Genomic DNA, 17,896 nt, shown 5'->3' with positions numbered 1-17,896 from the left:
ACCCTTGTTCCCCACACCCACTTCTTTTACACCAACCCCTGTAACCCCCTCCTTCCCATTTTTTTTAGACCTACCCTTGTCCTCAACTCTTTTAGACCTTCCCTTACCCCTAACTCTTTCTCACCAGCCCTTGTAACCCACCACTTCCATTCTTTTCCACCAACCTTTGTTACCCCCCTCCTTCCCATTCTTTATACCTACCCTTGTTACCCCCCTCCTTCCCATTCTTTATACCTACCCTTGTACCCCCTCCCATTTTTTTAAACCTACCCTTGCTCCCAACTATTTTACACCTTCCCTTGCTCTCAACACTTTTAAACATACCCTTGCTCCCAACTCTTTTACACCTACCCTTGCCCCCAACTCTTTTAAACCTCCCTTTGCCCCCAACTCTTTTACACCTCCCTTGCCCCCAACTCTTTTACACCTACCCTTGCCCCAATTCTTTTACACCTACCCTTGTCCCCAACTCTTTTACACCTACCCTTGTCCCCAACTCTTTTACATTAACCCTTGTAACCCACCTCCCATTTTTTTAAACCTACCCTTGCCCCCAACTCTTTTACACCTACCCTTGCCCCCAACACTTTCATATCTATTATCAAACCAAACTCTATTATTTCCATGTAAATAAATGCATTTACACTGCCCATCACAACACTGAGACAAAGTTGTACAGAGCTGCATCTAAAACCTCAAATCAATACTTGGTGCAAGTGTTTGACCACAAGACTATAACCTTTGGTCATTATCATTCTGTTTCTGACCGCAAAGGACAAAGAACCTGAAGAATACCATTATCGCACACTAAACAAAGACCAACAGAAATACACTATGAATGTTAATTACATCAAAAACCAAATTTAATTACTTGGTGACATTGTCCAACCTCTGAATTATAATTTTCTGTCATTTCTTTCAATGATTGACTATGCATGCAAGCAATGCAATAGATGTCCAACAAAGATTTTGACCACTCGGCCGTAGAGGTCATTAGAGGACACTGACCACCAAGCTATAAGATTGGAGATGTGTAACATGACTATGCCAGTAATTGGTGGGGCTGATTACTGGTCGATTCTCCGCAGGAAAATGAGTGCTGTATTTATTGATTTTGTATGAATGTATTAATAAGCAAAATCTAGCCATCAAAACAAAGCAACATGGGAAATAATCATACACATTTTTATCCAATACATATTAATTAGGAAATTCACCAGAGTAAAAACGCGACATCTGCCGACACAAATGGAGTGTGATCTAACCCTGGTCGGCCTACATATACACAGATATACACCTAGCCATCCCCCGGTGATAGGCCAAATATTGTTTTTTAATTATGGTATACACTGCTGTATCAGATTTCATAACTAGAACAAAGCTGTGTGTCTTATTGTGCTGCAGTAACTGGATGATATATTGGGCTGCACGGTCATAGACTTTCTCTGTTAGCTACTTTACAGTCATCCTATGTCATACATAGTACCACTCACAAATAATGCCAATTGATTTTTTTGCATTCATATGGCCGGTGTCTCCTTCAAATCTGAGAAAAGAGTGGTTTTGTCATCATACAGATTGGATGTTGACTACACATTAAGGTCAAACACATATTCAGTTTAATAGAAGTCTAACAAATGATTCCTGAACAAAAAAAAGTTTTTTTCAATCAATGGCATAGATGAATAAAGGGACTTTGCAAAAAAATACAAAAGTTCAAAAATTCCAATTTATTCATTTTTCTTTGCAAGTTGATCTACATACATTTGATAGATCTAATTAGTGCTTCAGTCAAAGGATATACTGTCAAAATTGCGAAAAATAAAGTTTTTTAGCAATCATATATAACAGGATAAGGACATCTGTATGAAAACATTTAAGTTTTACAAGTTAAGTATAATGTGTGACAAATTCCCTACCTCACTGTAACATGTGACTAGTTCCTTACCTCACTGTAACATGTGACACGTACATTACCTCACTGTAACATGTGACAAGTTCCTTACCTCACTGTAACATGTGACCAGTTCCCTACCTCACTGTTACATGTGACAAGTTCCTTACCTCACTGTAACATGTGACAAGTTCCTTACCTCACTGTAACATGTGACACGTACATTACCTCACTGTAAGAGGTGACAAGTTCCTTACCTCACTGTAACATGTGACAAATTCCCTACCTCACTGTAACATGGGACTAGCTCCTTACCTCACTGTAACATGTGACCAGTTCCCTACCGCACTGTTACATGTGACAAGTTCCTTACCACACTGTAACATGTGACAAGTTCCCTACCTCACTGTAACATGTGACTAGTTCCTTACGTCACTGTAACATGTGACACGTACATTACCTCACTGTACCATGTGACAAGTTCCCTACCTCACTATAACATGTGACAAGTTCCTTACATCACTGTAACATGTGACAAGTTCCCTACCTCACTATAACATGTGACAAGTTCCCTACCTCATTATAACATGTGACAAGTTTCCCACCTCACTGCTACATGTGACAAGGTCCCTATCTCACTTTAACATGTGACAAGTTCCATACCTCACTGTAACATGTGACAAGTTTCCTACCTCACTTTAACATGTCACAAGTTCCCTACCTCACTCTAATGGCAATACATTTTAAAACTACTGATGAATAATTGGAATATTTAAACTGTTTGATTCCTGGGATTTTTTTTTAATCTTTCAGGGGTACCTTTTTAAAAATTTGGAACTAGAAGATAATTTAGTACTTTTTATATGATGGGTTAAGAAATATCATCACAAATTATGTGTATGTTTCTAGACTTCCTTTTACTTTTGTCCTTACGGAGATGTACAGAATGACCTTGTAACTAATTGCGAACCATTATCGCACCAGGTGAGATATTCACCTGTACAGACCTCCTCATGGTCAGTATCATTAACTCTCCACGCTGGTTTTATTGACCAATGGCCAACTATAAAATCTTCCACACTGTTTGAGCTGGACATTCACAGGTATGTGACAGCAGGCTTGACCAGTGTCCAGACCAATAGTGTCTGGTATAGAATGGCTGGGTCAAGCAGTGGATCTGATATAATCAGATAATAAGCCTCCAAGCAAATCACCAATGTCCGGTGACAAAACAATAGTTTTAATGTAGCCATGTTTGCGCTTGCTCACAAACTTGACATTAAAGCTCAGGCCAAAGACTGACCAGTCCAGGTGAGACAATGGCCACAATAGACAGATACAACACTGCTCCCAGGTATAACCTTTTATCCCTTTACAAAACAAAGCCTAATTAGACCTCTAAACAGGCCGAGGACAATAGTGGGCTGGCATGGGGACCCAGAAGGGATCACATTGGGAGACATAACCATACCCAGCTAAATTTAGGCTGTGGTAGGGGTGTATACTATTCTTACTAACATTATCAGTGAAGACGACTGCAAAATAAGGAACACTGCATAACAAGTTATTTTGCTATGAACTCCATAGTTGACATGAATTAGTTTTATCATGATTGCTATATTTTTTTTAATTATTTTTTTATTATAAAAACTCTCATTAAAATGCTTACCTGTATTTCCGTCTGCAGGTGTATGTGGACACAGTTAACCAGCTGTCTCTGTCCAGTGTTACCGAGGTGGAACTGTGTCCAATATTTGGCCACACCTCTGATGTACAGGCGATCGAAGTGATGGCATTCACAAATTTTTGAGAACTTTCGTTTTAACCCAAGCAGCTTCAATTGTTGATGTCCAGTCTTTGTGCAGTCCTGGTCAGAGTGATCACACAGCCATGTGGACAGTCTTCTTGACCTAATGAAATGATTAATTATTGTATAGTAACTAGCCGTGGAGACACAAGATAAAGGACTCTATAATACCAACAGGCTAGATAAACCCTCTGCCATTCACATTACAAACAATACTGGATAATTACTGACCAACCACTGGGCTCACGGGCTGTGATGATAAAATGACCAACACCTCTCTCTCACACACTGACCAAACAATGTGACCGCCACTCTAACAATTACTATAGAGGTATACATTTTCGTGTCAATTGTGGACCATAAAAATTAGCATAGAATAAGCTTGAGCCAGTATGCACCTACAGACAGTGGACAACATACGAGGCTAGCTCCCATTTACAGTCATCCGAGATACTAACACTGTAATGATGTGACAGCCCTCTATTTCAGCCATTTATCAAACAGTTTCATTGGCTATAGAATCACTATTTGGCACTTAAAAACACAAGAATGGAACTGGTCTTAATTTTGTTGGCATGGAAACCATTAGCTTCTGACGAAAATTTGCATAAAGCCTCATTAATATCCACCTTGAATGACCAAAGATACTTGTAAAGTGACCTAGCCGAGTCCTCAGCAGTAGTGAAGGAGGACAACAGGCATTACATAAATCATTCCATCTACACATATTATCTTTCTTAATTTGCATAAATAGATTCCAGAATGAAAAATCAATCAATAAACAATTATCACATATATCTAGGAAGACTTCACAGTATTTGTGGTAGCTAGTAATTTATGAAATCACTGCATTTTTTTATCATGAAATACAAGTGTTTAAACATTAACTCCCTAATGCCTGTCACTTCCTCAACCAATAAAACCTAAACTTTTCACTTTTCATGATAAGAATTAAATATTCTGTCTGTTGTAACACAATAATATGAACCAATAATTTGCATAACTTTCGACCATTACCAGCAGTAAAGGCAAATGATACAAACAGAAAATCACTTTTGCTTTATTGGGTGGGTGAACTCTACATAAGAAATTAAATTTGTGCAAAGCAGCATGGGTAATGTAGAGCGGTGAATGGGCCAGGTCCCAAGGGGTATATCTCTGATAAAATAACATACACATTTCTTCTATTGTGTTTGAGCCATCTTTATCTTTCAGCATATTTTACTGATTCATTACACAAGATTGAATGCTGGCTCTTATTTTACGACACACATAGGTGCATTTTTTTTTAATGTTATTTTCCGGCCTAACACCGAATAATATATTGCAATGATATATCGCAAGGAAGGTAAACAAAATGATCCTCCCATGTAAATGCTTTTAAACACTTTCAGAGACATGGTGACTTTGTTGTGTATCTCAATAAAACATGTTTTAACAGACAATATCCCAGCATTGTAACAGTGAACAACAAGAGGCCCAATGGGCTTGCATCGCTCACCTGGTATTACTCTCACACTTGTAACCTTAAAAGGGATCTAAAGTTAAGCTATAGGCAAAATATCAGTGCTTATGACTATAAATCATTCAAAAGAACCTATTAAAAGATGTTAAAACATTTGACACCTGTGACCTTGAAAGTCAAACAAGGTTGTTGCAAAATATCACTACCCTTGACCTTACTTTATTGAGATTAGTTCATTTGAAGGTTTGTACATATTTGACCAAATGTGACCTTGAAAGTGGGTCAAGGTCATTCAAATGAACAAGCTTGATAGCCCTTCATCCAAGCATGTTACTGGCCAAAGATCATTATCCTGTGCCTTATGGCTATCAGAAGAAAGATTTTGAACATATTTGATCCCTGTGACCTCTAATAAAGGTCAAAGCCATTCATTTTTACAAACTTGGTAGCCCTTTATCCTAGCATATCACTGGCCAAATGTCAACATCATGGGCCTTCTGGTTATTCAGAAGAAGTTGTTAAAATATTTAACATATCTGACCCCTGTGACCTTGAAAATGGGTAAAGGTCATTCATTTGAACAAACTTGGTAGCCTTTCATCCAAGCATGCCACTGGCCAAGTATCAACACCCTAGGCCTTCTGGTTATTAATTCAGAAGCCGTTTTAAGATTTTAAACATATTTGACCCCTGTGACCTTGAAAATTGGCAAAACTCATTCATTTTAACAAACTTGGTAGCCCTTCATCCAAGCATGCTTCTGGCCATATATCATCTTCCAGGGCATTTTGGTATTATCCCTATGACCTTGACTTATGTTATGTCAAGGTCATTCATCACAGTATCATATACTGGCCAAATATCAACACCATAGGCCTTCTGGTTATTCAGAAGAAGTTGTTTTAAAGTTTTAATCATATTTGACCCCTGTGACCTTGAATATAAGTCAAGGTCAATTAATTGAACAAACTTGGTAGCCCTTCATCCCAGCATGTCCCTTGGCAAATATCATCACCCTGGGTTCTGGTTATTCAGAAGAAGTTGTTGAAAGATTTTAACACATTTGACCTCTGTGACCTTGAAAATCTGCAAAGGTCATTCGTTTGAACAAACTTGGTAGCCCTATATCCCAGCATGCTACTGGCCAAATATCATCACCCAGGGCCTCTTGGTTATTCAGAAGAAGTTGTTTAAAGTAAAAAGTTGACGCTGGACGGGCGATGGACGACGGACGGGCGATGGACGACGGACGCCCTCCATGGCATAAGCTCACTTGGCCCTTTGGGCCAGGTGAGCTAAAAATCAGTACATTTTAAAACTTATCGGAATAGTCTTGGCTAGTAGTGCATGATCAAAAATAGACTAAAGCATAGATATCTATTATCTAAGACAGTTTAATTTATTTGAATACAGGTCTCAACACTAATGGTTTGGTTTGGTTTAGTATTGTTTAACGTCCTATCAACAGCTATGGTCATTTAAGGACGGCCTCCCCTGTGTGCAAGATGCATGCGTGTAGTGTATGTGTGTGTGTTTTGGGAGGCTGCAATATATTCGTGTTTGTCTCCTTGTGATAGCGCGGAACTGATACCAAATTTATAGTGCTACCTCACTGAAACATACTGCAGAAGACACCCAGCAGGACACCCCACCCAGTCACATTATACTGACAACGGACGAACCAGTTGTCCCACTTCTAAATTGCTAAGCGCTAAGCAGGAGTAGAAACTACCATTTTTACAGACTCTGGTATGTCTCGGCTAGGGGACAGAACCCAAAGCCTTCCTCACAGGGGCGAACGCTCAACTAAAGGCCAAAAGTGAGGCATTGTCAAAGGAGACATTAGGAAGAAGAAAGTTAAATGTTTAGAAAGAAGAGAAAAGATAAGATCCCAAATTTAGTCGCCTCTTACGATCATGCAATGGGGGCAGCAGGTACAGTTCTTACGCCCTACCTGCAGGGACTCAACACTATATACATCTATTATCAATATTACTGAGTATTTTCAAATTGTTAATTTTGATCTATTTGAAGAACTTTGTTGTTTAGATTTGAAATTTTCAGGTAACATATGTTTTTATATTTTGTTCTGTATCACCGTGAAATGGAATACAAGCATGAGGCACCCCATCCTAATATATTGCACTGGACTCTCAATCAGATTTTGTATTACAGAATATAGGTAGAAATCTGATCATATTTAAATAAATTCAACTCAGTGTATAAGGATGCCTGTTTGTATTTGTTTGGAGTGTTCTCTCAGAGACCGCCATTAAACACCTCCATTCGAAAATATATGTGTACATAGTGTTTCTTTCACTCAAGTAGTACTGTCCATAAAGATGCACCTATTCTTTCCCTCATTGTCAATATGGAAAACAATTAAATGGTGGAGTTATTTTTCGTGGAGGTTAAAAGTCAGACTTGCCTCAAAGTTACAGCATGATCCTAGAACTTGAGGTCAGAGGTCAACTAAGGCTAATTGTGGCGAATACCTCAAAGTGATGGCAACAAAGTACAGAGAATAGAAGTGGGTATTGTCACATTACCACAATATAAAATAAAGTAACAAAAGCTCTCTAATGAAATATGTACTTTTGATACAAAAAGATCTCCAATGAAATCACAGAAATCCTGTTCTAGTCCTACAAAATGTCAGAAGGGCAAAACTATTGTTGCATTGCAATAAATGACACAAGCCTTACACGACTGTCATCCCAATATTTCTAATCAAAATCACGCATAAAAATTAAGACATAAGGCTGATTAGAAAGCTTGAGTAGGACTGCAAGTATGTTGGCGGTGGTGGTGACTCATGAATTACTTGTAAGAGTAATTAAGAGAAAATCACACGGGTCAAGAAAGTCAGTGGGAAAAAATGGAAATTAAAACAAATTTCACAACACATGATGTAGGAACTCACCAGGAGACATAAACAAGTAGTTATTTAATTTTGAGATAGGCTGCTTTGTCGTCATAGAAACTTAATTAGTAACTAGTGAAATCACTTGATTGGATGTAATTTATCACTGAGAATCACAATCAATACACAGCATGCCCCAGAGACCAGCATCACAGCCCAAGGTGTCACCCGGCTAATACTGCGTCCCGTCACACAAAAATAGCCAGTTTTACATTTTATACGATTAATAAAACAACAGTACAGAGTAGTTTTAATTGTGTCCCATGAAACGTGTTGTGCTATAAAACCGTTTGTACTGTAGATATACAAGATATCTAACAATCACACTGTGTGTTCAATAAATATTCATAAACTTCATTTTTTGAATAAAACATTCTGAATGTGGTAAATAAAAGGTCATTAGATATCACACTAAACAGATGTACATAGTCACAAGTGATCTCCATTACAACAGATGTACATGGTCACAAGAGATCTCCATCAAACAGATGTACATGGTCACTAAAGGTCTCCATTACAACAGATGTACATGGTCACTAAAGGTCTCCATTAAACAGATGTACATGGTCATTAGAGGTCACTATCAAACAGATGTACATGGTCACTAGAGGTCTCCATTACAACAGATGTACATGGTCACTAAAGATCTCCATTAAACAGATGTACATGGTCACTAAAGGTCTCCATTACAACAGATGTACATGGTCACTAAAGATCTCCATTAAACAAATGTACATGGTCACTAAAGGTCTCCATTAAACAGAAGTACATGGTCACTAAAGATCTCCATTAAACAGATGTACATGGTCACTAGAGGTCACCATTAAACAGATGTACATGGTCACTAGAGTTCACCATTAAACAGATGTACATGGTCACTAAAGGTCTCCATTAAACAGATGTACATGGTCATTAAAGGTCTCCATTAAACAGATGTACATGGTCACTAAAGGTCTCCATTAAACAGATGTACATGGTCACTAAAGGTCTCCATTAAACAGATGTACATGGTCACTAGAGGTCTCCATTAAACAGATGTACATGGTCACAAGAGATCTCCATTACAACAAATGTACATGGTCACAAGAGATCTCCATTGAACAGATGTACATGGTCACAAGAGATCTCCATTACAACAGATGTACATGGTCACAAGAGATCTCCATTACAACAAATGTACATGGTCACAAGAGATCTCCATCAAACAGATGTAATGGTCACTAAAGGTCTCCATTAAACAGATGTACATGGTCACAAGAGATCTCCATCAAACAGATGTACATGGTCACAAGAGATCTCCATCAAACAGATGTACATGGTCACTAAAGGTCTCCATTACAACAGATGTACATGGTCACTAAAGATCTCCATTAAACAGATGTACATGGTCATTAGAGGTCACTATCAAACAGATGTACATGGTCACTAGAGATCTCCATTAAACAGATGTACATGGTCACTAAAGGTCTCCATTACAACAGATGTACATGGTCACTAAAGATCTCCATTAAACAAATGTACATGGTCACTAAAGGTCTCCATTAAACAGAAGTACATGGTCACTAAAGATCTCCATTAAACAGATGTACATGGTCACTAGAGGTCACCATTAAACAGATGTACATGGTCACTAGAGTTCACCATTAAACAGATGTTCATGGTCACTAAAGGTCTCCATTAAACAGATGTACATGGTCATTAAAGGTCTCCATTAAACAGATGTAAATGGTCACTAAAGGTCTTCATTCAACAGATGTACATGGTCACTAGAGGTCACCATTAAACAGATGTACATGGTCACAGTGGGCACTATTAAACAGATGTACATGGTCACAAGAGGTCACAGAGGTCACTATAAAACAGATGAACATGGTCACTAGAGGTCACCATTAAACAGATGTACATGGTCACTAGAGGTCACCACCAAACAAATGTACATGGTCACTAAAGGTCTCCATTAAACAGATGTACATGGTCACAAGAGGTCACAGAGGTCACTATAAAACAGATGTACATGGTCACTAGAGGTCACCATTAAACAGATGTACATGGTCACTAGAGGGCACCATTAAACAGATGTACATGGTCATTAAAGGTCTCCATTAAACAGATGAACATGGTCACAAGAGGTCACTATAAAACAGATGTACATGGTCACTAGAGGTCACCATTAAACTGCTTTACATGGTCACTAGAGGTCACCATCTAACATATGTACATGGTTATCATTAAACAGATGTTCATGGTCACTAGAGGTCATCATCAAACAGATGTACATGGTCAGTAGAGGTCACCAATAAAAGGTTATATATTCAATTTAAGAATCATATCTTTTAACATTTATTCTGAAGAAATACTGAACTGGACAAATGTGTATTGTTTCAGCACCAACTTAAGTTAGATTAGAATAACAACCACTACATCATTTGTCTGACAATGACTGCTGATAATTAAACAGTAGAGGTTAAAGTAATATCATTTACACATACTTCAAAATAGATGTTTTTCTTAAGTGTCAAAAAATAAAGGATAGCAACAGCCAAGCGGTGTAACAGACTTTAATGGTATATGTTATTGCAATGAAAGGCATGGGGGTTTAATTGAAATAACACATGGAAATCTTATTAGTTTTTTGAATGATCACAATTCAGTGCTAAGAATGAGGTTGGCTACCATGGCAACCAGATAATCAGTAAGTCATCCATCTTGATGGCGAGACATTAAAAAAACATTCTGACAAAAAACAAATCACATACACATTATTATTCTTTTTAGACTTTGAATGCAAAAATTCTTACAAACCAGAGAAAATAATTGAAACTTCTCATTATGTCTGTAGTTGTTTTACAGAAGGTTATTATAATACCCACTATGACCAAGTAATTAAAAGCGTTCTCTAGAAAAAAAGTAATACATATAGCCCCTTCCCTCATCTCTCACATCAATAAACTGTGGGTAATTAGCAGCTTCCCACTGTTAATCCATCAGACTTTTACACCAGGGCCATTGACAAAATGGCCACCACTTTTACTTTTACACAAAATAACAGATAGACCCACAAATGTTCCGACCAGATTGAACTAAAACTCATGATTTTCCTCTCAGACACAAGTCTTAACTTGACATATGACATACGACTCCACGGTTCGTACACACCAGTAGGAGTCTATATACGACTCCACGGTTCGTACACACCAGTAGGAGTCTATATACAATTCCACAGTTCGTACACACCAGTAGGAGTCTATATACGACTCCACAGTTCACACACACCAGTAGGAGTCTATATACGACTCCACGGTTCGTACACAGCAGTAGGAGTCTATATACGACTCCACAGTTCATACACACCAGTAGGAGTCTATATACGACTCCGCAGTTCATACACACCGGTAGGAGTCTATATACGACTCCACAGTTCGTACACACCAGTAGGAGTCTATATAAGACTCCACAGTTCGTACACAGCAGTAGGAGTCTATATAAGACTCCACAGTTCGTACACACCAGTAGGAGTCTATATACGACTCCACAGTTCGTACACACCAGTAGGAGTCTATATACGACTCCACGGTTCGTACACAGCAGTAGGAGTCTATATACGACTCCACGGTTCGTACACAGCAGTAGGAGTCTATATACAACTCCACGGTTCGTACACAGCAGTAGGAGTCTATATACGACTCCACAGTTCGTACACAGGAGTAGGAGGCTATATACGACTCCACGGTTCGTACAGACCAGTAGGAGTGTATATACGACTCCACGGTTCGTATACACCAGTAGGAGTCTATATACAACTCCACGGTTCGTACACAGCAGTAGGAGTCTATATACGACTCCACGGTTCGTACACGCCAGTAGGAGTCTATATACGCCTCCACGGTTCGTACACACCAGTAGGAGTCTATATACGACTCCACGGTTGGTACACACCAGTAGGAGTCTATATACGACTCCACGGTTTGTACACACCAGTAGGAGTCTATATACAACTCCACAGTTCGTACACACCAGTAGGAGTCTATATACGCCTCCACGGTTCGTACACAGCAGTAGGAGTCTATATACGACTCCACAGTTCGTACACACCAGTAGGAGTCTATATACATCTATATACATCTATTTTCAACTATTTTCTTTACCACAGACTACACAAATTTCAGACAAAAGCAAATCAATAATTTCAGTGTTTTAGTTGAACTTTTTTTTGAAAGAAATCAGTTCCATTTGGCAGTGTTACATAAAATCTCGCCCATCATCGTGCCTACCTAAGTGTATCCTGGTATCCGCTTGGATTGTCTCCCTCCAGAAGTAACGTCTGCTTCCACTGCACACCATGTGATTATCACACAGACTCCACCGACACTAACTAATATGCTCCAATATCTATTATGTACCTAGGTTAAAAACACTGTCAGAGACATATTATAGGAGAAATAGGCAGTGTGGGTAAATAAAAAAACTACCAATTCATGTTTAGCCATCATCTACAGTGATCTGTATATTATCTGTATATAGGGTTGAAGTGTGAGAAATAGGGCTATAACATAGAGGAAGACAAGACCTGTATCCAATTATACGCGATCCAGTAATGACGGAGCTCAGCTGGCTGTTAATTAATGTCTAATTAATGGCTAAGTCCATGGTAACAACTGTGATTATTATAGGGTATTGATTCGGGAGACAAAAGGCATTAACTAGCCTGCCTTCATGTTCATGCCCAGATAACACACTGTCCAGTTCAGAAGCTTTTCCACAGTTTTTGTTTATTCATTGGCTGACGTATATTTTTGAGGCATTATTGAAAACAAACTGATAATGATGTGTTATCGTCGTTTTATTGCATATCATGTAGACGTTGTGATATTTATTAATATTTCATACATTCATATGGTTGCGTGCTGGGCATTTATTAAAAACAATCTAATAACAATTTTTTGTACATCCATTCCGTTTCATTTTATATACATGTAGCTATGTGTGCTAATTATTTCTAGCTTCATTTTTGCGCCCATTTCTGGAATGCAGGGAAAAGAGAATGAAGCAATTTGCCGGTATATAATTGTTCTCTGAATAGTATCAGAAGGATATTAGCTGAGGTAGTTTATGCAAAGTAAATGAATATATGCATTGCATTAATTAAACACTCCTATCTGTAGACGAGATGATTTTGCAGGTAATGTGAAGGTATGCATTATAAAGAGCCAAACATAGAGGCCTAATTGAGCGAAATCACTATTTATCCCAGAATTATTAATATCCAACACTGGTTTACATTAGGCTACCAATGTAGACTGCAATTATCTTAATGCTAAACGGAGCGACATAATCAAAACAATGGCCGTTTGAGTTTACAGCTTTGGTCAGGCCTGCATTGCAAGCAGCAGAAACCAACTTAGGTTGGAATTACCTTATTATGAAGACTTAATTATAGGTAAAATGGCAAATTTGTAGGAATATGACTCACATCTATTAATGTTTACCTGGTCATTTCAAATCTCTGTTGATATATACAGATACAATTAAATCTCTGCCGATATATACAGATACAATTAAATCTCTGTTGATATATACAGATACAATTAAATCTCTGTTGATATATACAGATACAATTAAATCTCTGTTGATATTTACATATACAATTAAATCTCTGTTGATATTAACATATACAATTAAATCTCTGCCGATATATACAGATACAATTAAATCTCTGTCGATATATACAGATACAATTAAATCTCTGCCGATATATACAGATACAATTAAATCTCTGTTGATATATACAGATACAATTAAATCTCTGTTGATATATACAGATACAATTAAATCTCTGTCGATATATACAGATACAATTAAATCTCTGTCGATATATACAGATACAATTAAATCTCTGTCGATATATACAGATACAATTAAATCTCTGTCGATATATACAGATACAATTAAATCTCTGTCGATATATACAGATACAATTAAATCTCTGTCGATATATACAGATACAATTAAATCTCTGTCGATATATACAGATACAATTAAATCTCTGTCGATATATACAGATACAATTAAATCTCTGTCGATATATACAGATACAATTAAATCTCTGTCGATATATACAGATACAATTAAATCTCTGTTAGGAGATAAAGATTACACTTAAATCTCTGTTGGGAGATAAAGATTACACTTAAATCTCTGTTGGGAGATAAAGATTACACTATAAAGATAGATTTCAAATCTCTGTTGGAGATAAAGATATATTTCAAATCTCTGTTGGGAGATAAACATAAATTTCAAATCTCTGTTGGGAGATAAAGATATATTTCAAATATCTGTTGGGAGATAAAGATAGGTTTCAAACTTCTGTTGGGAGATAAAAATAAATTTCAAATCTCTGTTGGGAGATAAAGATATATTTCAAATCTCTGTTGGCAGACAAAGATGGATTTCAAATCTCTGTTGGGAGACAAAGATACATTTCAAATCTCTGTTGGGAGACAAAGATACATTTCAAATTTCTGATGGTAAATACACAAATAAATCTCTGTTGATATTTACATATACAATTAAATCTCTGTTCGGAGATAAAGATTACACTACATTATCTATCTGGTTATTTCAAATCGCTGGTTGGATGGGGATAAAGATACAATTAAATCTTTGTTAGTAGATAACAATAACCTTACACCTATAATGTTATATGGTTATTTCAAATCTCTGTTTAATTCTAATATCATAATTTTTTAATTTGTACGGAATCAGAGATAATTCCTTATGAACTCAACCTGTCGATAATATATATATTACCAAGTAGATATATACATGTTAGGACGGGAGTACATGTAACAGAATATTATGCCATATCAACATGTTCTTAAAGTCCTCCTACTAGCAAATGAAAGTAAATCATCCAACAATTTTTACGGGATGAAATAGCGGGTATCATATGGCAACAAAGGGTGGGACAGTAAAGGTTTCGGCCATTTTGGATAATAACACGATCCATTAGGGGATCATAAGTTATCAATGAAAACTTCATATGACTAGATTTTTTTTCTCCAAAATGCTTAATTACATTGCAGATTTAGGTATTACGTCAATGTATCAAATATAAGTATCATTTTGATATTTCGGATTAAAACAGATCCAATAAAACAGACCAGACAGAGGAAACCTTAAAATTTCATATATATATATATATTTCATTCATAATAATAATAAAAGAACAATTCAACAAAAATATATGAAGACGATGTTATTATTGTCGAGTGGTGAAGAAGAAACCATGACCATACATATTACATACCCCACAAGCAGTGTCAGCTCTGCCCACACTGGCTTTTGATCTAATATCAATAAAATTGTAGACATCACACTAACAAAGGAGGTTTGTATTACGAGCTTCTGTTTTGGACGCCCCTCTGATCATTATAGCCAAGGCAATGAGCCCTCAGACACCTTGTTACGGAGAATAATTGTTACACTAACTTCCTCGTACTCTTTGTAATGGAGAAACACCTGTATCCTAAATAAATTCTTCTTTTTACTTTTTCCAAAAAGAATTTAAACAAAAATAACGATGTAAAGTAATTTCTACAAAAAAAAAAATCCGCTTTTTAATGATCAATTTGCCAGGTGCACTTTACTGTAAACCAGCTATTTTGCATGTGATGCATTTTTGTTAATAATAAATAAATAAAAAAATATATAGATGAATTGAGGTGCACATTGATAGGGGGATTTTTGGGGGTGGGGGGTTACTGCGAGTTAAGTAGCCAGGCGAGACACCATTCTATACGCCTTATACCGCAGTAAAAAAACACAACTTTATAATACAAAAATTATCCCCGAATCAAATGATGCTGGATTGATGGTAGTCTGACATGTAAGGGTTACCTCATTATCCTTGCCTGGTTTTCTACAGTCTCACAGCCGAGCCCCACATAGTCCTTTACCCAATATCACTTCCGATCTTCCAAATTCATAAAACAAATCTTTTGATAATTAACTTGAGGTCACTCTAGGTCAATTGTTGAAGATCCGTCGTGACCTTACAATGTATAGACCAGGATATAGAACAACTTGACCAGACTTTCTCCCCTCACATCTCCAACTAGTGAGGCCAGAAAAAATAATACCAGACACACCTTGAAGTGGTTGGCGGTCATTTACATGTAGTGATTGTTCAGTTGACTATTTATCAAATATAAATTATTATCTTGGTGAATTAAAAACCCAAGTCCACCATAAAATTTTCAAATATTTACACAAGTCTACAAGGTATAACCTGACAAAGTGGAAGTAACGTGTTAAAACAAAATCGTTGAACATAATAAACCCTTTCTTATTGTCTCTTTAAAATGACAAATAGGTGTGTAAATAAACCTGAAGTAAAAATGTGTGTCAATTCTACATAGATAAGCATTACTAGTATGTTAATCACCCTCTGACACTTACCTTATCTTAATGGTTCAGACAGTTACCTTATCTTAATGGTTCAGACAGTTACCTAATCTTAATGGTTCAGACACTTACCTTATCTTAATGGTTCAGTTTCTTTGTATTAATGGTTCAGGCAGTTACCTTATCTTAATGGTTCAGACAGTGAACTTATCTTAATGGTTCAGTTTCTTTGTATTAATGGTTCAGACAGTTACCTGATCTTAATGGTTCAGTTTATTTGTATTAATGGTTCAGGCAGTTACCTTATCTTAATGGTTCAGTTTCTTTGTATTAGTGGTTCAGACAGTTACCTTATCTTAATGGTTCAGACAGTTACCTTGTCTTAATGGTTCAGTTTCTTTGTATTAATGGTTTAGACAGTTACCTTGTATTAACCGTTCAGACCTTTTCTGTATTAATGGTTCAGACAGTTTTTTGTATCAATGGTTCAGTTTCTTTGTATTAATGGTTCAGACAGGTTTTTTGTATTACTGGTTCAGACAGTTATCTTGTATTAACGCTTCCAATTTAAATGAACATTGATGTCATATATAAGAGATCAACTGTCTTGAGAGATCAACTGTCTTAAGAGATGAAAGGACTTCAGAGCTTCAGAGAACAACTATCTTAAGATATCAACTGTCTTGAGAGATCAAATCTCTCGAGAGATTAATTGTCCTGACAAAATAACTGTCTTGAGAGATCTACTGTCTTGAGAGATTATTTGTCTTGAGAGATTACCAGTCTTGGGAGATCAACTGTCTCAATAGATCAATTGTCTTGAGAGATCAACTGTCTTGGAAGATCAAACGTCTTGAGAGATCAACTTTCTTAAGAGATCAACTGTCTTGGTGGATCAACTGTCATAATATATCAACTGTCTTGGTGGATCAACTGTCATAATATATCAACTGTCTTAAGAGATCAACTGGCAAGAGAGATCAACTTCCTGAGAGATCAATTGTCTTAAGATATCAACTGTCTTGAGAGATCAACTTGCAAGAGAGATTCACTGTATTGAAAGATCAATTGTTTTAAGAGATACTGACTATCTTGAGGGATCCATTGTTTAGAGATTAACTGTCTTACAAATCCAACTGACAAGAGAAATCAACTGTTATGGGATTAATTAGCCTGAAAGATCAACTGTGTTAATATTGCCTGTTAGGTAATACCTTATGTATAACAGAACTACTTAAAAAGGAATACCAGTTACAATATCAATTAACTATCACGGAAGACCACAAAATATCACAAATATCTGCTCATTGCAACTATCATCCAAAAATAATCTGCAATTGTCCCCTGACCTCTTGACCTTGGATAATTTCTCTTCCTTATCAAATAAATATCATTATTCCCCCC

At 36.8% G+C, this 17,896-nt stretch overlaps 1 protein-coding gene across 2 annotated transcripts in view; it reads right to left on the bottom strand.

Moving 5' to 3' along the window:
• LOC110453595 (zinc finger homeobox protein 4-like) overlaps nucleotides 1-17,896 on the bottom strand; it is a 322,724-nt gene that overhangs the window by 86,328 nt on the left and 218,500 nt on the right. Inside the window, exons 1-2 of one of the 2 annotated variants that reach the window (XM_021502589.1) lie at nucleotides 12,361-12,431; nucleotides 3,564-3,804 (exon numbers count right to left, since the gene is read on the bottom strand). The gene's annotated coding sequence lies outside the window, so the exon portion shown is untranslated. Of the gene's footprint in view, nucleotides 1-3,563; nucleotides 3,805-12,360; nucleotides 12,432-17,896 lie in introns of those variants that run through there. The other variant, XM_021502588.1, reaches the window with a different exon arrangement.

The sequence above is a fragment of the Mizuhopecten yessoensis genome, unplaced genomic scaffold (genome assembly GCF_002113885.1).
Source record: "Mizuhopecten yessoensis strain PY_sf001 unplaced genomic scaffold, ASM211388v2 scaffold7473, whole genome shotgun sequence".
Lineage (NCBI taxonomy): Eukaryota > Metazoa > Mollusca > Bivalvia > Pectinida > Pectinidae > Mizuhopecten > Mizuhopecten yessoensis.
This window is presented reverse-complemented; position numbering and strand designations above follow the sequence as displayed.